Source organism: Dama dama, chromosome 12, assembly GCF_033118175.1.
Source record: "Dama dama isolate Ldn47 chromosome 12, ASM3311817v1, whole genome shotgun sequence".
NCBI classification, from domain to species: domain Eukaryota; kingdom Metazoa; phylum Chordata; class Mammalia; order Artiodactyla; family Cervidae; genus Dama; species Dama dama.
Genome location: NC_083692.1, coordinates 71,446,434 through 71,468,515, shown reverse-complemented (window position 1 = coordinate 71,468,515; position 22,082 = coordinate 71,446,434).

Below are 22,082 nucleotides of genomic sequence, written 5' to 3'. Positions count from 1 at the left end.
CTGATTGAAGATCCCTTTTTAAGACAGCTGGGAAGTTCTTTAATTCTTCTTTAAAACTCATTCTACTCTATTAAAATAATAGCTTTGCATGAAAAAAACAGAACTTGACGAATAAACTTTGGTGTATCTTAGCCTGTCTAAGGATACTCAATACAAATACAGATGCTGAGGTCCTCTCCCACATCTGATAAATTAAAATCTATAGAAGTGAGGTTTAGGTACCTACATTTTTATCAAGTTCTCACCAGTAGCTCTGATAGATGTTAAAACTGATCCAAAGATTAGGTACCTAAAGTCATGCAAGTAGTTAAGGACAAAGCTATGAACAAAGTACTATTTAAGGGTCCTAGAGAGGAGGAACAAATAATTTCAAAAGATGAAAAAAGGGGACTTTTAAGAAAGAAGAAGAAATTAAACATGGTTTGGGTCATGGGGACATAACCACCTGCAAGCATCTAAAGTAAAATAATACCTGGATTGTTGGCTTTCTGAAGCTAGGTCTTTCCAAGCAGAAATTTCCCTTGGTAGGTCAGGGAAAGACTCTCCATGTCTAGTGAGAAAAAAAACTGTAAAGACACATAGCAAAGGACCTAGTTAAATATTCTAATACAGGGTGGAAATGAAGAGTTACCAAGAATAATCCAATTTTCTACATGGATATATCTGGATTTGCTCTTATCTTTATATAAGCTTAGAATTTTATTCTTTTTCTTCTAGTTTTTTACAAATATAATTGACATACAGCTCTATATAAATTTAAGGTGTAGAGCATAATGATTTGACTTTACATACAGCATGAAATAGTTTTCACAAGGTTAGTGAACATCCATCATCTCATATAGATACAAAATAAAGGAAATAGAAACAATTTATTCCTGGTGATGGGAACTCTTAGGATTTACTCTCTTAAACAACTTTCATATATTACATACAGCAGTGTTAATTAAATTGATCAGGTACATTATATCCCTAGTACTTTTATCTTACAGTTGGAGGTCTGTAGCTTTTGACCACCTTCATCCAGTTTCATTCTCTTTTCAACCTCAGATTCCCAGGTATAGTAGCTTAGTAGCTTAGCTTAGTAGCTTCAAATACTTGGTAAATGAAACCCCCTAGGAACTTTGTAAGGTGTAAGAATGATAGTGAATCCACTGATCTGTCCCCTCCTGGATGATAAATTCTTGGAGAGCAGAGGGCATGCATTATACCTCACAGCGCTTTCCATAGTGTTGTGGAAACTAGCATTGTGGAAACTTAAAGTTTGTTGGAGGAGTAGGGTAGCTATTCTGGCTCTCTCTTACCGTAAACCTGGGACAGCTGCATGTCCTTTGAACAGAGGCGGATCCTGGCTCCTGCACAACTAGAGATTACATTCAAATCAAGAAAAGAAAGAAGCTCCCTTTGTTCAGTGAAAATCCCACACACTTAGGGCAGCCAGACCCCTCACTAAAAAGCTTTCTTGCCGACCACTAGCCCCCTGCTCTCACCTTTGTGCTGCTTTTACTCACTGTGATCCCAACACCCACTGAACTAACCCAGAAAATGCTGCTGAGTGTGCAAGATTTGGGCTTCAGCATCAGAGAGGCAGCCTCGGAAAGCTGATCTCACTTCTGGATACACAGCCTCTGGGAAGCGCCAGCATCTGTAGCCTCTGGGATTTGTGAGGGACTGCATTCGGTTTGGGATTGGTCTCTGTGTTAAAGTCCCCCACATTTCATTCACAAACAGCTAGGATTAGCTGAGCTTTATCTCCCCCAGTGGCCTACATACATCTGTTTACTAATGAAACCATCAAATTTGTCTTCTGACAGAACAAACCCAACCTGTCTTGTGAGACTTGAAAGAACATAAGTGGCAGGTTAAACAGACTCTTTTTATGCCGCAAAGTGATTTTTCTCCTCTTTTGTGTATGTTTCCTTCCCTCTGTTTAAGCCCTGGCTTAAATGTTTAGGGACACACCTTTTGGTTTTTATTGTCCAGACAAAGTAATAGAGAATAATATTCCATACAGAAGTAGAACTGTCCGATCCACCAATCATAAGTAACCCTAAATATGGTAGCTTACTGTGTACCTTAGGATTCCCCTGAGCCTGTTACCATGGAAACTATTCTGCAATGTCACGGACACAAACGCCAAGTTATGTTTTAGCCTCAAGAGATTGTATATCCAAATAGTGGGGAAATCGAACATCTGCCTGCTAGTCCTTTGAATTAAAGGGTGTGTATCCCTTTAAGAAACATCACATGTACTAATTTCCCATTCCCTACCTTGTGTATAGAAAATATAGTATGTGTAGTAATAGCTCAGGGATTAATGTAATATGCCATTGTGGCCAAAGCAGATGTGTGAAATCACAGCAAATAAATTAACACTCATTAAGAATCAAATCAGGCCTGCTGACACATAATCTTTCATGTTTATGTCAAGTCGTGATCCCCATTCACATCAGGAACTTCCCAGGGGGGCTCATTAAACCTGCAGGAAGAGATTTCTTTTAAGTCAACGCTGTTGAAAAGTCATTCAGCTACAGTGCAGAAGAGCCTGCCTGGGTGATGAACATCCTCCTCTTTATACTGTCATTGTCATGGTCCAGATAGAGTCCCTGTCACAAGGGATATAGCTGGGCTTCCTGCTGAGTACCTTTCCAGTCTGTATAGAAGAGATGAGGAAATTGTAGGGGAAATGCACATGGGTAGGACCTACCCTGGACAGAATCGTTAAGCTGAGAGAATATATGTTAGTTTCCATAGACGCCCTTCCTGCACTTTTGCCACATCAGAGTATGCTGCTAAAAGCTGGATTCATCCTGTTGCCTCATATCTACAGCCAAGATAATTATGCTGAATTGATATTTGTCCCCAAAGGAATCCTCTCTAAGACCTGGAGCTGATTTTCAAGGTTCTTCAATCAATCATGCATGGATGCTCCTGGCTGCCTGGTATCTTGACCTCCTGAAATTTAGCCAGTTCCCATTTTTGTCTGAATTCTGGCAACTCAGGCATGATCAACCCAGAGGCCTTTGTGATGTTCCAGTTCTTGTCAATCTACCTGCCTTCTGATCCCTCTTGAATGTCCAAGTCTGGTCCAGAGAGCCTCCTGTTTCTGGAGATGGGCGAGACTGGAAAGGGGCTTCTACTTTCTTGCCACTGACATGTTCAGCTCCCTGGTTGCAGTGTTTGGATAGTCAGCCAAGGGTTTGTCAAGAGCAACTCTCCCACTTGTCCATTGGATTTGGTTCACAGTCTTCTCTGACCTTCAGAATCTCACACAAAGATTTATCTTTTTGGTCTAAACTCATCCTTCCCCCTTGCCTATAGATTGCCTTTGGTCATATCCCCCAGCAATGGAACTCACCTTGAAACCACATCCTATTGACCTTTGAGCTTCCCACCATCATGCTTCACTCATTCCCTGCCCCCTGATTCCCCCACCATTAAGGAAAGTAATCCGATAAACAGGCACACCAGGGTGTTAATAACTGATAACCACTTAATGTATTATCCTTCTCAGAGGAATTATCCTCATTTAAGTTGCAAAGCTTTCATTCAAAGAAATGAATTTTTCTAGGGAGTTTTCCAAACACTGAAGGAGAGAATAGCTCTTTGAGGGCCAGAGATGTTCTGTGCTGTCCCAAATCATACTATGCAAGCACTGGCTTCTTTTATTGATCTATGAAGTGGGCCTACTTGTATAAATACAGGAATTACATTAATGCAGTAGTTCTTAAATTTTACTGCACCTTTGAATCACCTGGGGAGCTTTGAAAAATTCCAGTGCCTGGGCTGGGCCCCAAACCAATTAAACCAGCATCTCTGGAGATAAGCCCCAAGCATTGGTATTTTTTTTTTTTAAAGAACTCTACAGGTGATTCTAACATGCAGTTAAGTTTGAGCACTAGCGCACTAGTGCAATTATAACCACCATCAACGACTTATACACAGCAGCCCTGTAGGAATCCCATAAGATGGGCTTTCTCCTTGTGCTGGGAATGGTGCTTCTGGAGACAAAGCCAGAATTTCATTCTGAAAATGTGTTCCTGTGGTTCTGTAAGGACTTAGTATAATCCACACAGGCTAAGTAGTTAGTTGCTAAACTGCAAGCACCCATCTCATTTCATCTCAGTCCATCCCTGGCCATCTGGTCCCCTGTCTTCCCATTAGAGAGCCATGTGTGTATTAATGAAATGATTGCATCCGATTACATCTTTTATTCAGAGCACAAGAAGAGTCTGTGTGTTTTCTCCAGCATCACTGCTTCTGTCATGATGTCAGTAATTAAGTTATTCTTTCTACTTCAGGCAGAGGTGACATGGTCTTCCATTAAGGTAAGAGTATAAATCAAATAATGTTGTGCTTTCAATAAACTTTTAATTTTGCTGCCTGGTATCTGTGATATAGGTATTTCAGTGAAAAGCATAAACTACTTGTTATTAGTCTCTGTTTATAAATGTCCATCGCATAGTTCATATTAATAACCAACTTGTGACATTTGGTACACAAGAAGGATCACCTCAGAGCTAAGTTAATAACTTTTTCTTAGTTTGTTTAGGCTTTGTCTCTGCAACAGTACAGATGGTCAGAAAGTCACATGCCTGGACTCTATTTTTTTGCCTTCTCAGTTGAGGAGGAAAGGGTTGCAGGTTGTGGAGGGTAGGGGGATCAACTTAACCTGAATACTTACCATAGTCTTTTGTGTTGTTGCAATCAAGACAGTTCTTTTCCAAAGGGAAATCAGAGTGCCAACTGTTCAAATAAAAAGGAAGTCTTTCCATCTTGTGACATCCGAATGAACAAAAATGAATGAAATGTGGATGAATGGCTTAATTAACATGCTATTCACTCTTTATTGGGCTTGCCTGGTGGCTCAGTCAGTAAAGAATCCGCCCACAATGCAGGAGACTCAAGGTTGATGCCTGTGTTGGGAAGATCCTCTGGATGACTAGCCATTCCAGTATTCTTGCCTGGAGAATTCCATGGACAGAAAAACCTGCTAGACTGCAGTCCATGGGGTTGCAAAGAGTTGGACCTGACTGAGCGACTAACACTTTTACTTTTCACTTTATTCTGTATTAACTAGTCATGTCCTCTCCTGCCCCTTTACCTTCCTAGAACATACATTTTAAAAATCGACAGAGATGCAAGTGTATCTACCATGTAGCAATATATGCTATGCTACAACCAAATTCTACCAACCCATTACATTTCATCTTTGCACATAGATTCTTTTTTTTATTTGCACATAGACTCTTGGCCCTGTCATTTGAGTGAAGATTTATTCATTTCCTGCTCTGTGCCAGGGGGATACAAAAGTGAGTAGAACAACATGGACTTTGACCTCATGGAATTTAAAGTTTATTAGGAGAGACAAACTAATTAATCAAATAATCTCAAATACTAGTGTATAATTTTACAATTGAGTTAAGTGCTATTGGTGGATAACTCTGAGATAGATCTGTAGCCCTGAGTAAAGAATGGGGCAGGGGGACTTCCCTGGTGGTCCAGTGGTTAAGAATCCACCTTGCAATGCTTAGGACACAGGTTCAATCCCTGATTGGGGAACTAAGAGCCTACAGGCCACAGAACATCTGAGCTGGAGCATAGCAATGAAGATCCTGAGTGCCTCAATGAAGATCTCAAATAGTCAAATAAATAAATAATTTTTTAAAAAAAGAATGGAGCAGGGAGGGGCTGACCTACTTTGTGGTAAAGGGTAGGGGTAAAAGGTATTCCATAGCTGAGGTCTAAAGGAGGAGGAGTAAAGCAAGTGCAAAGGGTGAAAGAGTTGCTTCTGAGCTGGGGGAACAGGAGTGAACAGGCCCTGGGGCGGGAGAAAAGTAGCACGGTCAGAGAACTGCAAGAGCTAATTTGGTGGCTCACGGAGCAAGAGGCTGGGGAGTGGGGAGGCTGGAGAAACCGGCAGGAATCTGATCAAGCAGAACCTTACAGGCCAGAGTAAGGTTGTTGTTAGTTACTCAGTCGTGTCCGATTCTTTGTGACCCCATGTACTGTGGCCCGCCAGGCTCCTCTGTCCATGGGATTTCCCAAGCAAGAAGACTGGAGTGGGTTGCTATTTCCTTCTCCAGGTGATCTTCCCGACCCAGGGATCGAACCCAGGTCTCCTGCATTGCAGACAGATTGCTTACCCTCTGAGCCACCAAGAAAGACCCACAGGCCAGGGTAACAGGCCAGGGTAAAGCAGTCGCCTTTTTCCGTGAAAATAATGTGCCGCTTTTGAAGGCTTAAGAGGAGACTGACATAATTAGGCTTGTTTTTGAAAGCTCAGTCTGTTTGCATCGTGGACAGAATAGTTTGGAGGGGCTGGGCAAGGCTGGATGCAGGAAAACCAGTGACCACACCACCACTGCTGATGGGCTACACTCAGTAACACCCATATGCATTTGCCTACCTTCCTATGGGACTGGGTGGCGGTACCAAAAGGAAGTGCCTCCAGTATCTAAGCCCATCTGCTCTCAGTGAAATGATCTAGGGCAAGGGACCCCAGCCTCCAGGATCTAATGCCTGATGGTCTGAGGTGGAGCTGAGGTAATAATAAAAGTACACAATAAATGTAATGTGCTTGAATCATCCCCTTGTTAACATGTAAGAAAACCCTCATTGTTTGAAAAATCACCCCTTGTTTTATACTACAAGGTATAAGAGCCACTTTGATTACCCAGTTTATTTTCACTAGTAGCTTCGAAAATACATACTTTAATAAGTGAAATTTAAAAGAGGGAGACAAAATGATTTGCACCTGCATCATATAGAGTTTCTTGCCAACTGTGAGCTGGGATTCAGGTTCCTTCTGCTTCTTCAGCATTCAAGTTAGAAGGTTTCAAAGTGTGAGTTTGCCATCTCTGAAAATATTCATACACATATTTGCCAGCTCCAGAGCAAAAACATCAAGCAAGTTCCTGAAATATTCTGTGTACTGGGGGCATGCTGTGAAGCATATGTGGGACCTTCCAAGTAGTGTACAGAGGAGCTACTTTGAAATATGTTGCGGTTCACACTGTCAAGTTTGTGTGTTGATAATATGAGGTGAGAGACTGCGTAGTTTTTTTGATGAATGGATAGGTCATAGTGGATAGATTAACCTTTCACTCAACCTGTGTTTACTGGGAATATTATTACAGTAACAACCCAACTTACTGACAGTTCTACAGTGCTTCTTGTGGCCTTCTGGGTAGGTCAGACTTTTTAGCAAACTCTTGGGTTCCACCCTGTAGGCCTGCAAGCCTTGCAATCACCCAGCCTCACGTCCAAAGAAAAAGCCTGGATATGGTGATGGTGACATAAGTGGTGCATCAGAGAGGGGATTTCACATGTCTGAAATAGTCCTGGAGTGACACCCCACCATGTATGGCAAATGCAGGCGGGACATGACAACAGTCTTCACTCCTTGGAGAGAGTGAAGCCCCTGTTTTTAACAGGACTTGACTTCAGGTTGGGCTTACCAACTGGCGCTAGTGGTAAAGAACTCGCCTGCCAGTGCAAGAGACATACAAGAGAGATACAAGTTCGATCTCTGGGTTAAGAAGATCACCTGGAGGAGGGCATGGCAACCCACTCCAATATCCTTGCCTGGAGAATCCCATGGACAGAGGAGCCTGGCGGGCTACAGTCTGTAGCATCACAAAGAGTCGGACACTACGGAAGCATCTGAGCATGAAGCATGACCTCAGGTTGGTTTATCTGTTACCAAGGAAACCAGCAGCTGGGTCAGGGAAACCTGCACAGCCCCTCAGATTAACAGTCATCACAAGGGCAAATATTTCCCTTTAATAAACTAGCTGGTAGAACCATTCTGGCCTAAGGATTAGAACAATCGCTCACTGGAGCTGGGGGTAAACACGTTCACGTGAATAGGGTGCAGGTGAAGAAGGCACTGGTCAAGTAGGGGATGTACAGAGAGCAAGAGGACAGCCGTCTTAGCGGCCTGACCATGCACAAACCCACGCGAGTTCCTCAGATCTGGTCTGTGCCCACCTCTCTAGTTTAAAGGCCTGTCTTCTTCCCACATGATGTCTGCACTCCATCCCTGCAGATCTCTGTGCACTTCCTCAGTGCACCGTCCTCCAGTGGAAAAATATTTCCATTGTTTTCATGTCCATATTTCACATCAGAGGCTTTCCTCTTCAGGTGTCTTCTGACTTTTGATCGTCAGCTCACATTGGAAAGTGAATGAAGCACTAAGGAAGTGATGGAAGACCAAGTGCATGAGTTGGGCCTGCTCTGGGCTTGAGTGCAGATGGTGCTTTTAGCCTATGGTGGGTGGAAGCCAGGGATGCTCTTAAACACCCTGTAATGCCCAGGACTGCCTCCGCAACAAAGAGTTACCCTGTCCCGAATGTCTAGTTTTGTTTGAGAAATCCTAATATAGAGTATCTCATTGGACCAATTAGTTAGGAAAATTCCTGATTTTTTTTTTTTTTCCTCTTGGTCTGGTCAGATTCTGCAGACAAGAACCTACCAGCCCCCTGCCTGGTGGGGATAGCACAGTCTTCCAGGATTCCAAAAACCAGGAGTAGTGGGCTTATGGTTTTAACAGTTGGTGGGCAATCACTCTGTTGACAACATTGTCTCCTTATCATCAACTATAGCCACTGTTCCCCCAATCCAGAGAACCCCACTCCAGAGGCTAAGCATCCCATTTTCTTCTAGGGTGGAGGAAAGGGAGTTACTTGGCTGTATGAAATGGGAAATGGAAACATAGAATTTTAGTTTCTTAAATAGATTTTTAAGCAATCATCCTGATTTTAGCTACATTCTTACCTCCCCCTTCATGCCCAGTTTCTAAACCTTCACTGGGGGCAGAGGTGGGTTTCTACTAAGCAAAATACTTGTTTCTCAGCTTTTTCTATATCTGAGCTTAATTATTATCACTGTGTATCTGCTTTCCAGTTTCCTATTCTCTTTGCCTTTATAGACTACGACTTCTTAAAAGTCCAGTTAGTATCTTATTAGTGAGACTTCTGAAGGGACAGAGAGCAAATGAAAGTAAATGCATGTGGTTTCTTTCTTAAATAAATCTACTGCCTAAATATGAGGAGAAGCTAATTTGGAGCCCATTTAATCTGCAGGATGCAGTGTGATAGGAGCCAGGAAAAAACATTTTTTTAAACCTAAGCCCAAGAGAAAACAAGAATCCAAACATAATTTACTAAAAATAAAATAGCAGTGTGGACTAATTGACTAGCTGAAGTTCTGTGTGAAAAGAATTCAGATTTCTCCAGCTGACCAGCTCCTTGAGCAGCTGGAAAATGATCTTAGCTCAAGGTCACTCAAGATGTGTTGCTCTCTAGAAATCTAATTTTCACTATTGTCCTTTGAAATTTGGTGACTTTGGAGAGGACCTGGATTGTGCTCTGGATTTCCATCTCATGCACAGATGCTGCTCTCAAGGCCAAATGGAGCATCATTTGCATTAAAAACAAACAAACAAAAAGCTACTTTGAAAGCAGAGGGCATGTAGCCACACTTTCCAGGTATGGTGGATGCTGGTTTGAGTTCTTTTACACTCTAGCTTCAAGTCTTGCATGAAGACAGACATTAAATTCCATCACTGTGAAGAAGAATTTCTAATGTCAAGTAGAAAGCAAGATTAAAGGCACATTTGCATTGAAGGTATGCAAATAAAAGCAGCCAAGAGCAGCTGAAACCTGAGCCTAGAATGAGGAGACTCCTCCATTTCAATATCTCTGGGGAAGACTTCTATGGTGCCATGGCAACAGTATCACCTTCAATAGTTCTCCTGAAGAAAAGCTTGCAGAAACAGGATCAGAATACTTGAAGATTTGGCATTGATTGGATGAGGCATCAATCAAAGGATTTTCACATCCTACTGCATCTTGGTGTGTATTTTTTAACTTTTGAGAAATTACACAAATATTCAACCTAGAAAAATTAGAATGTGCAAGTATCTGAAGAAAACTGCCAGTGGTTTTTCCATTCAGATATAAGCACTACCTTGCGGTTATTTTTCTTTGCCTTTATGACCAACTTTCTTAAAGACGGAGAGCAAAATATTTTTTTCAGACAAAGAATGAAGGAGTTTCTGATACACACATCTGCACTGAAAGAATAGTGAAGGACTATCAATCAAGAAGAAAATTAAACCCAGAGCGGGGTATTAGAAAAAAATATATGAAAAAAGAAAGATAGTTTTGCTTATACAGGTAAGTATCTACTGTTAATGTGGGCAGAATGGGGATAAATCAAGGTGGGAGGGTCTTCCCTGGTGGCTCAGACGGTAAAGAAACTGCCTGAAAGGCAGGAGACCTGGATTTGATCCCTGGGTTGGGAAGATCCCCTGGAGGAGGGCATTACAACCCACTCCAGTATTCTTGCCTGGAAAATTCCGGGGCCAGAGGAGCCTGGTGGGCTACAGTCCATGGGGTTTCAAAGAGTCGGACACAGTTGAGTGACTAAGAATGAGCTCATAATAGGAGAGGCATATAAATTAATTTTAAGTTGTGTTTATTTTAATGTATATTAAAAAACTTTAGGGAAAATTTAAGAAAGAATAGAAATGGAATGTAAAAACTTCCAGACTAGTAGAGAAAACATCAACTCAGTAGAGTTCAGTGTTTTAGTCTGCTCAAACTGCTGAAACAAAATACCGTAAACTGGGTGGCTTAAACAACAGAAATGTATTTTCTCACAGTTTTTGAAAGTCTAAGATCAAGATGCCAGCTGATTTCTCTGAGGGATCTTTTCCTGCATTCCTGGAATTGCAGATGGCCACCTTCTTGCCATGTCCTCAAATAGAGAAAAGAGAAAGCAAGATTTCTGTTGTCTCTTCTTGAAAGTGAAAGTGTTAATCACCCAGTCATGTCTGATTCTTTGCAATCCCATGGACTGTAGCCACCTGGCTCCTCTGTCCATGGGATTTGTGGGCAATAATACTTGAATGGGTTGTCGTTTTCTTCTGAAGAGAAACTTCCTGACCTAGGAATTGAACTGGTGTCTCCTGCATTGCAGGCAGATTAAAGAATCTTTACTGTCTGAGTCAATCTTATTATAAAGGTCCCACTCTCATGAGCTCATCTAACTCTAATTACTCACAAAGGCCCAGCCTCCATCACAGTGAAGTTAAAGGCTTCAACATATGAATTTTGTGAAGATACATTCAACCCATAACTGTCAGTTAAAGAAGAAAAGGAAACAAAGCAAAACAGAAAATAGTAAGTGAAAAACACAAAATTCAGTGATAGAAGTATCAAAATGTCATTTATTCATCTCATGGCATAATACTCAGAAGTGAAAAATGAATGAAATTGATCTATATATTTCAACAAAGATAGATTTCAAAAACTAAATATTGAGTGAAAAAAGCAAGATGCTGTATAGTAAGTAGACTATAACTCCATTTGTATGAATGTAAAACACAGGAAGCAATAGCCTGTACTTTCTACATGGATATTTAGTAGGTATATGGATAGTTGGCAAATGTATAAAGAGTACGGATTCATGGGATTAGAAGAGTAAGAACCCATTTCAGGAGATTGGAGGGAAAACAGAGAAGGGGGTTAAGGCTGAGTCTAAAAAAAAAAACTTTTCATTGTATCTGAAATATACATGGCTCCTGGCATGGGGGATAAGGACCTTGAGATGAGAGGCTCTCTTGGGTAATAACCCAGTTCCCACTCCTAGAGTGCAGTTTTTTCATCCATAAGACACAAAAGTTGGACTGAGTGTTCTCAGTCCCACCCACCTCTACTTTTCTCTATTCTGTAAGGGGGCTGGGGACAAAGGAGAACATTGAACTAAACCAGGAGACATCACTGACTCCCTCTAGAAAATGCACAGAGCCCTGGGTACAAGCAGCATCTGTGAGATTTGCCTCAGTTTTTCTTCCAAACTCATTTTCCACAGTAATTTCCTGTAGCCTCTCAGGAAGGCTCCCAATTGACTTGAAATATTCACAGCTTGAAACTTTAGGAAGGATAACTTCAGTTCTACCCAAAATCTCCCCTGAATTTAGTAGGGTGGAGAAAAAACTTTTTTAAATTACTGAAGGAAATAAATAGAATTGTACTATCTACAAAAGACAATTTGGAAACTAGATGATGATGCACAGGGTCTATCTTACTATATTGCTATTTTAGGTATATTTGCTATTGTTATTATTTATCTATATTTTTCTAATAAAAAGTTTTTTAATAATATATGAAAATTGATCATTGTAAACCATTGATTTTAAACTTTTTTTTATCATGATCCACAAAATACATTCCATATTACAACTTAATACATATACCTAGAGACTAAAACAGTTTCACAAAATATTATTTACTGTCACTCTGATATTTTCTGTTCTCTGCCCTGCTTGTTTTGTGTGTGTGTACTAGCTGAAACCTACTCAACTGATTCAAAATTCATTTAATAGATCTTGATTCACAGTTTGAAGAATACAGTTCTAAATGGTGTTAGATCATTCTGGAGGCAATTCAATATTTTCCTGTTGGCCTAAATCAAGAGAAAAGTGGGAGCAATGGAAGAGAATGAATGAAAATTTGCCCAGTGTTCTTGGGAAAGCCTGACCCTCTTCTGGTGTCATCGGGCTTAGAAATCAAAGAGTTTCACAAGACCCCACTTCTTTGTACATCAGCCCATTGCCCAACTTCTCTATTTGATTCCAGAAACTGTACTGCTAGCCAGAGGTCATGGCCTGGACTGCTCTGAACAGCTTTTCATTCCACCTGGTTCCTGGTTTTGCCTTCTCTGAGGTTCAAGCCCATCCCCAGCATTCCTCTAACCTTGTCTGGGTTATGAATTTATATCCTGTCCCCTCTTGCCCCTTCTCCATCCCCGAATGATTACTGTCTTCCCCAAACTCAAGGGTCATCAACAAAAGCGGCATCTTCCATAGAGGAGGGATGAGGACACGGCTGAGATATACTCAGCACTCAAATCTCATTAAAGCAAAGGTCAGGCCTGGCGAGCAGGGGACAGACGGAGCACCTGATGTCTGGAAGAGAAGAGGTCAAGGGAACACTGACTACAGTGTTTAAGAGAGAAATGTCAGCTCTTCAGTCCTGCAGTAGGTACCAGTTGAGTACCCACTGGGAAGGAAGATGAGAATTTCAGGACAGAATTGATAACTCAAAGTGTTAGGGGAAGCACACTGATTGAAACCGCCCACCCTGGTCAGGTACCATAGTAACCATTTGCATGAGTTGTTTTATGGCAGGAGATCCTGATAAGGAATACAGAACTAATAGGCCACCACCAGCCGGAAGAGTTCGGGAAAGATCCAGAGGAGACACTACCTGTCTGTCCACTTCCCAGAATCCCTCTTGCTAGCATCCATCTTGGCTGAGCGATGCGTGCGCCACCAGGAAAGACTCTGAATTAGAATGATTGGCCAAAGACCACCCGGAAACTAATCCCATCACCATAAAACCCAAGACTGCGAGCCACGTGGCAGAGCAGTTCTCCTGGGTTCCCTTACCTACTGCTCTCCACCCGGGTGCCCTTTCCCAATAAAATCTCTTGCTTTGTCAGCATGTGTCTCCTCGGACAATTCTTTTCCGAGTGTTAGACAAGAGCCCAGTTTCGGGCCCTGGAAGGGGTCCCCTTTCCTGCAACAAATGGCGACCACGAAGGGACATCTTCTTCGCTGAGACTGACATCCTGACCACTCGGGGTTCTCAGGGGCCAGCTTGCCTGCCAATGGACCAGACCCAGCGGCCGCAACTGGGACCCTTTTGTCCCTGGTCTCCTCCTGACGCGGACAACTGGCCAGAGTGCCCCGACCGGTAAGGAACAAGAGACTTTATTGACCTCCCTCCTCTTCCCTCTCTCTTTCCTCTCCTTAGCCCTTCCTATCCTTCCTGTTTTTCTAGTCCCCCGGTCCTGGACGCAGGAATCTGGTCGAAGGGCCTCAGCTTAAGCTGAGGATTGGAGACTGATCACCTCCTCTTGGCAGAGAACTCGAATTCTGGTTCTGGTAGGGCCGAGTTCCAGTCCTCCCTTCTCTGGAAGCCCAGGGAAAAGTCCCGTAATGCCTGGGTGTCTGCAGGTGGCAGGAGACGTCTGTAAGGCCACCCCTTTTTCTCTTTCTCTCCCCCACTCCTAGACCTTCTGTCTCGTCCCACTCCTCTTCTCTCAACCTGGCCCTCTTCCCTCTCTTTGAAGACCCAAGTTATTTCCGCTTACTCTGTCTGTCAATACTTGGACCTGAAGTTCTGGGTCTTTGTAAGAGATTTTCAGAGAGGCTACACCCTCTGCTCCCCATCAACTGTGCTTTCTGTTCCTGGGGAGACGATCAGGCGTTAGAAGCCCTCCATCGGGTGCCCTGTTTCTATAAATTCAGCCATTTAATTGCGCATTTGGCTGAGTGCTTCCACGTGGAAGTGATTGACGGGGTTCAGTATAGTCGCACCTGGTCTTGGGTGAAAATTAACACTCTAGATACATCCTTAGGGGTTAATTTACCTTTTGGGACCAGCCCTACAGCCCCATTGATTGTGCTTACTACCGAACATTTCCTTTGGCGCTTATACAATCAGGCCCTTTGGGACCAGGAGAGAGCTTACAATCTCTCTAGAGTCAGATATAGAGGCATCCGCCCCAGTACTGGTCCCTTGGGAACGAGATATAGGCTATACCATCGCTAAAATGGAAAATAAGCCTAGCTTCCCTCTAGACACCCCGCTCGGTTGTCTTTTGGCCAACTGGGAGGGACACCAACTGGGAGGGTTAAAAAAAAAAAACTTATCAAATACTGTACTCAGTACTGGCCTACTTACTCCCTGGGAGGAGGGGAAAAATGGCCCCAGTCAGGATCACTTGGACACAACACCATTTTACAGCTCAGTCTATACTGCAAACGTGTGGGTAAATACAAAAAAGTTCCCTATGTTCAGGCCTTTATGGCCCTCTACCAGGATTCTGAAAAAAAGGGAAAATATAAGCTTGAGGACTTCGATAAATGCTCTTCCAAAATCCTTTTAGCAAGGCCTGAAACAGAAGATCCCCTTGACCTTCTCTTGACCTCCCCTGCTTCAGCAGAGAGGCCACGAGGAAGGGAGGGTCAGACACGCCCGGAAGTCAGGAGCCTGGCCCGGAAGACATGAGATCAGAAGGGGAGTCACTCCCAGTCGCCTTGGCTCCTCCATATGTCCCCTCCCCCATGGGGTTACGATCAGGAAGTAAGCTTTGTCCTCTACAGAAGAAAAGGTCATCTTCAGACAAAATCTGCCCCCTAAGAGAGGTACCAGATGGGGAGGGGGGAACTATGCACATTCATGTTCCGTTCTCTATGCAAGACATTACCCAATGCATGGAACAATTGGGTTCATATTCCGAGAACCCCCAAAAATTTAAGGATAAATTTGAGCGTCTTAGCCTTAACTTCTCCCTCACCTGGAGGGATATAATGGTCATCCTCACCCGGTGTTGTAATGATGAGAAAAAGCTCGAATCCTAGATCAGGCTAGAAAAGTGGCTGATGAAAGACAGCGGGTAGATGTCAGTCTGGCCCCTGCCAAAGAGGCAATTCCCTCGACAGAGCCAGACTGGGATCCTAATACAAGGGCAGGAAAGGAATCCTTAAGACACCTCATTACTTGCCTGCTACAGGGAATGACCCAGAGTGTGCGAAAGGTTGTTAATTATAATAAGATAAAAGAGGTTACACAGGGAGAGAATGAAAATCCAGCCCTTTTCTTGGGCAGACTCACAGAAGCCTTTAAAAACTTTACCGAGACAGATTTAACAAGTATGGAAGGACGAGTCCTGTTGGCCCATTCCTTCATAACCCAGGTAGCCCCAGACATAAGGAGAAAATTACAAAAACTAAAAAAGGACCAGAGACCCCAATTTCCGATTTGGTGGAAGAGGCAAATAGGGTGTTTTTGAACAGGGACCGGGAGGAGGAAGCAAGAAGGGAGCAAAAAGAAGTCCGAAAAGATAAAAAAATAGAGAGGCAGACCCAGGCCTTGGCCCAACAACAGGCTAAAATCCTGGCCTTGATTCATCCTGCCACTATGCGAGAGTCCCGGGGAGAGCAAGGAAGAAAAAAAGATCTTAACAATCCACCGTGGCTGAGCCGCACCCAATGTGCCTACTACAGAGAGGATGGACATTGAAAAAGGGAGTGTCCATATCGCCCTAAGGGAAGGCGTATGGCGACCCCTACACCTGCTCCCTCTGTGTTAGTTCTGGGCGACCAGGACTGACGGTGCCCAGCGGCTCGAAAACCCCCCGCGAATGGTGAGATCCAGATCACTCCTCTCGACCCTTGGGTGACTCTACAAATAGAAGGTAAGGATGTGAACTTTCTTCTAGACACGGGGGCTGCCTTCTCCGTTCTTCCTTTCCGATTAGGACCTTTAGACTCCCAGACTAAAATGGTGATAGGGGTAGATAGAAAACCCCAAAGCCGGAATTTTACTAAGCCCCTCCATTGTAAGGTGGGAAATTGGCAAGGAACCCACCCCTTCTTATACATCCCTGGTTGCCCTGCTCCCCTACTGGGGAGAGACCTTCTTTGCCGCCTCCAAACCAAAGTGACTTGGGAAAAGGTAGAAGTCGATAATTTTCTTTGCCTAGTGTCTAAATATTTACAGTCAGAGGTAAAAAAGAAAGAGTCTGTCCCTTTCCTAGATGAGGTCAATCCCCAGGTGTGGGATGTCTCCAGCCCTGGTTTAGCCATAAATGTTCCACCGGTAAAGATTTCTCTGAGGCCAAATGCTCCCTACCCCTGAAAAAGACAATATCCCTTAAAACCAGAAGCTCTTGAGGGTCTTAGACCATTAGTTAACAAATACCGAAATACTGGAATTCTAATCAGCTGTGAGTCCCCCTGCAATACTCCAATCTTGCCCGTTAAAAAACCAAATGGAATCGATATTCGTCCAGGATCTAAGAGCTGTTAATGAAGCTGTGGTTCCCATCCACCCCATAGTCCCAAACCCGTATACCCTCCTATCCCAAGTCCCAGAAAAAGCCAAGTACTTCTCAGTCTTGGATCTTAAAGATGCTTTCTTTTGCATTCCTCTCCATCCTGAATCCCAAAAACTCTTTGCTTTTGAGTGGCGGGACTTGGAAACGAGGGAGACCATACAACTCTGCTGGACTCGACTACCACAAGGGTTTAGGGATAGCCCTCATATCTTTGGGACTTCCTTGGGGAGAGAACTAAGGGAATTAACTTTAACGAACAGTAGTCTAATACAGTATGTGGATGACTTGCTCATAGCTAGTCCAGATTTTACCAGCTCTCAAATGGACACTATTAAAACTCTAAATTTCCTATATGAAAAGGGTTATCGAGTATCCCCCAAGAAGGCTCAGATTAGCTTAACCCAAGTAAAATACCTTGGATTTATAATTACAGAAGGAAAAAGAATGCTTGACCCCGAGAGGAAATCCCTCATCTTAAATACCCCGTACCCCCAAACAAAAAAACAGCTTAGGGGATTTTTAGGAATGACCGTGTTTTGCAGGATCTGGATTCCTAATTATGGCAATCTGGCCAAACCCCTATATAAAAAGTTAAGGGGAAAAGAGAAAGAGCCACTCGACTGGGATGAGACCTGCAAGGTGGCCTTTAATGCCCTAAAAGAGTCCATCACTACAGCCCCAGCTTTAGGCCTCCCAAATCTGGAAAAGCCTTTTAGACTCTATGTTTCTGAAAGGATAAGAACTGCTCTTGGGATGTTAGGGCAGATGATGGGGCCCGTATTACAACCCGTGGCTTATCTCTCAAAACAACTAGATGAGGTGGCCAGAGGGTGGCCCACTTGCCTCCGGGCAGTAGCAGCCACCGCTCTTATGGTTAAGGAGGCATCTAGGCTGACCCTGGGTCAGCCCACCACAGTGTATACGCCTCTCCAGGTGCAAGCAGTCTTAAAAACTAAAGGGGACAGGTGGATGACAGGGGGAAGGATCACCCAATACCAAGCCCTCCTCCTTGACACTCCAGAAATAAGGTTGAGGGTCTGCCAGACTTTAAATCCAGCAACCTTACTGCCAGATCCCCCTACTTCCCCTCTGGATCACCAATGCATACAAATCATAGACGAGTTATACTCTTCTCGCCCGGACCTATCAGAGACACCTTTATCTGACCCAGAGGAAAACTGGTACACAGATGGCAGCAGTTTTGTAGAAAAAGGAGAGAGGAAAGCAGGATATGCAGTAGTGAGCCTAGAAGGAACTAAAAAAAGTGGGTCTCTTCCCCCAGACACCTCAGCCCAGAAAGCTGAACTTTTTGCCCTGACAAGAGCTTTGGAGTTAGGAGAAAAAAAGAGGATTAATGTGTATACGGACTCTAAGTATGCTTTCCTCATTCTGCATGCCCATGCAGCAATTTAAAAAAAAAGAGAGAGATGCCTCACAACACTTAAATCCGTTTCTAAACGCCCTCATTGCTGCCGGTTTTGCAGCAAGTGGGGTGACAGTCTCCTCCCAGCTGCTAAAGGACTGCCCCTGTACCATTATGCCATGTTCCAGTTGTAAGGCAGATGGAAATCCTGTTCCTCTTTGGCAAACCCATTTTGCTGCCCAACTTAAACCTAGTCATGGTGTCTATTTCATATGTGGGGATAAAGCTTATTTATCCCTACCACCTTTTTGGTCAGGAACTTGCTCCCTAGGGTATGTTACGCCCCACATAGATCTGGCCTAGAATAATACCTCCTTGCCTCTACCAGTATATACCAACCAGAAGATACGTCGTGCGGTAATACTTACCCCTATTTTCCTGGCATTAGGACTGACTGCTGGTTTAACAGGAGTTGCCGTGGGGGGAACTTCTTTACATAAATTTCAGCAGCTTTCTACTGACACTGCTGTATCCATAGAAAAAACAGCGAGGACCCTCCAACGCCTACAATCCCAGTTAGACTCCCTAGCCGCAATGGTCCTACAAAATCGTCGGGCCCTAGACTTATTGACTGCAGGACAGAGAGGCACTTGTCTATATCTAAAGGAAAAATGCTGTTTTTATTATAACCAGTCTGGGCAGGTCCAAGAAGATATCAAGGGGCTTTTAAAACAGACTACAAAGATCCGGGATTTAAGTTCAACAGGTGTATGGAGTTCTCCTTCTTTCCCTTCTTGGCTCTTACCATCCATGGGTCCAGTGATAACTATCCTATTAGGCCTCCTATTTGGCCCTTGTATACTCCAACTCCTTACAAAGTTTATCTCCAGCAGACTCCAGCAGTTCCAGGCCAAATTGATGTTACTACAAGGGTGAGAGTTGGTTTCAAATATAGAACACCCCAACTTAGATCAGGTAGAGAGAGACTTCTGCTCTGCTAGGCAGGCCTACGCCCCGACACAGCAGGAAGAAGTTACAGAAAAAAGAGACCTCCGCCCCAATTCCCAAGAAGCATCTTGAATATGAAGTCTCTCAGGGGGGAGTTGTTAGGGGAAGCACACTGATTGAAACCGCCCACCCTGGTCAGGTACCATAGTAACTATTTGCATGAGTTGTTTTATGGCAGGAGATCCTGATAAGGAATACGGAACTAATAGGCCACCACCAGCCGGAAGAGTTCGGGAAAGATCCAGAGGAGACACTACCTGTCCGTCCACTTCCCAGAATCCCTCTTGCTAGCATCCATCTTGGCTGAGCGATGCGTGCGCCACCAGGAAAGACTCTGAATTAGAATGATTGGCCAAAGACCACCCGGAAACTAATCCCATCACCATAAAACCCAAGACTGCGAGCCACGTGGCAGAGCAGTTCTCCTGGGTTCCCTTACCTACTGCTCTCCACCCGGGTGTCCTTTCCCAATAAAATCTCTTGCTTTGTCAGCATGTGTCTCCTCGGACAATTCTTTTCCGAGTGTTAGACAAGAGCCCAGTTTCAGGCCCTGGAAGGGGTCCCCCTTCCTGCAACAAAAGGACACAAAGAAAATACAGAATAGATAGCACCATGAGCTACTCCAAAATCACCTCAGGGCTGCAATTTTACAGTGCTGTATCAAGGTGCCCACAAATCCAGAAATATCACCCATGAGAAATTGTCAATGACTGGATGCAAATGCGTGTGTGGGTTGAACTACCACCTAAAAAGCCCATCTCCTTGGCTCACACTGGTGCCACTATTCAGGCTGAAAGGAAGGGCATTTTCACTTCTCCTACTGCAAAAGCTGTATTTCTTTCAATAAATATTAAGGTTAATGAGGGCTGGGGCCCTGTAATCTACATGAGTAGGTTAATTCTCATGTGTCCTAGATAGTGAGAGAGAAAGAGATTTAGAACTTGGGCTGAAGGGGGATGCACACACTGCCAAACCGGAAATGAATGCACGCAAAGAAGCAAGGAAAAGCAGCTCTTAGGAAAGTCTCTACTTCAGCTCCCGCCTCTGAGGAAGAGATGCTGAACATGACCCCTTCCTCTCCTGTGCGTGAGCGAGGCCAGCTACAGGTATGTGATGAGGCTTGATTACATTGTAGTGGCAGAAATATCTTGCCAAAAATTAACAGAGCTGCTATGATTTTGCTGATAGAACACAAATCTCAGCTGTATTTTCAGAAACTGAGATACCATTTGAGTGAATCTCCTATCTTACCGAGGGCGCAGATTTAAAATGTCTTCATCAAGGAAGTTGAAAGCTCAAAGCTGAAAGTCACAAAACGAATGAAACTATTTCTACCTGTTCATTCAAAATGGTAACACATTTTGCCCAAAGGCAAAGGAAAGTGACTCCTGACACAGCTTTCTCTCCCATCTGAGGCTTCCTTTGTCATTGTTGTGAAGAAAAGGGGAAAGGCAGGGAAAGAAAGAAAGCAGACAAGATGAATAAGACTCCTGCTCCTAACCCTTGCAATCTAATCCTCACTGTTACTCTCAAATATTTAGCTGCTTCAATTTTTTAAGTTAATTTGATTTGGCATTTATTCATTCTGGCATAGTCTGGCCTTGTGCTAGAAAATTATGGGTAAAAAAATAATCTATGTTGTAAAGCAACTATATTCTAATATCAATTTATAGAAAAAAATAGATGATCAACGAGGACCTACTATGTAGCACAGATAACTATACTTAAAATTTTGTAATAAATTATAAGGGAAAAGGATCTGAAAAAGAATATATATATATATATATATATGTGTATATATACATATATATATATATCTGAATCACCTTGCTATACACTTGAAACTAACACCTTGTAAATCAACTATGCATCAATAAAAAAGAATTGTATAAAAAGATCTAGTTGTAGAAACTGAAAATAAATGAACAATTTAAATTATGATTATTATGAAGTTTGAGAACAGACAAAACTAATCTATCGTGACAAAAATGGTTCTCTGGAGTTGAGACAGAGAGGGTTAAATCTGGAGCAGGAAAGGGAATTTAGGGGCTGATGGAATGTACTATATTTTGATTGGGGTGGTTACTGGATTATAAGCATTTGGCAAAATGAATTGCATGCTTACAATAGCACATTTTATTTTATTTAAATTACACATTAATCAAGTTAAGCTGAAACAAACATAATATGGGATATAAAACAAGCAAAGAGTGGACGTGAAGCAGGAGTGCAACTGAGAAGGGTGTCTCAAGAAGGCTTCTCTGCAGAGGAGGTTCTTGGCCACCAGGACGAAAGAGGCTGATGCAAAAAGAATCACATGAGCAAAAACCTTGATCATTCTTTTTATGTCTCTTGTAATAGAGGACTTTATTAAGACAAGAATCCTAATTTTACTCTCCCCTGGCAAGCAGACCATCCCACTAATTCCTTGCGGAGGCGAGAGCAGAGGGGTGGGCTACAATGGAGTAAGAGCTACAGAGTCTGAGGCATCTTTCTTTTCTTCTCTTTTCCCTTTTTATTTTTTAGTACTGAGTCTTCTTCTTAAGGTGATGAAAACATTCTAAAGTTGGTTATGGCCATGGTAGCACTTACGTGTGAAACTACTAAAAAACAGTTGAATTGTGTATTTTTTGTTGTTCAGTCGCTCAGGCATGTCCAAATCTTAGTGAATTGTATATGCGAATGATATTTTGAAACAATAAGGTTATATAATTCCATGATGAGGCCAGTTCAGGTGCAAACTTTAAACATAGATTAAGCAAAGTAACCTGGATGAAACTCTTCATTTTTAGCCTCC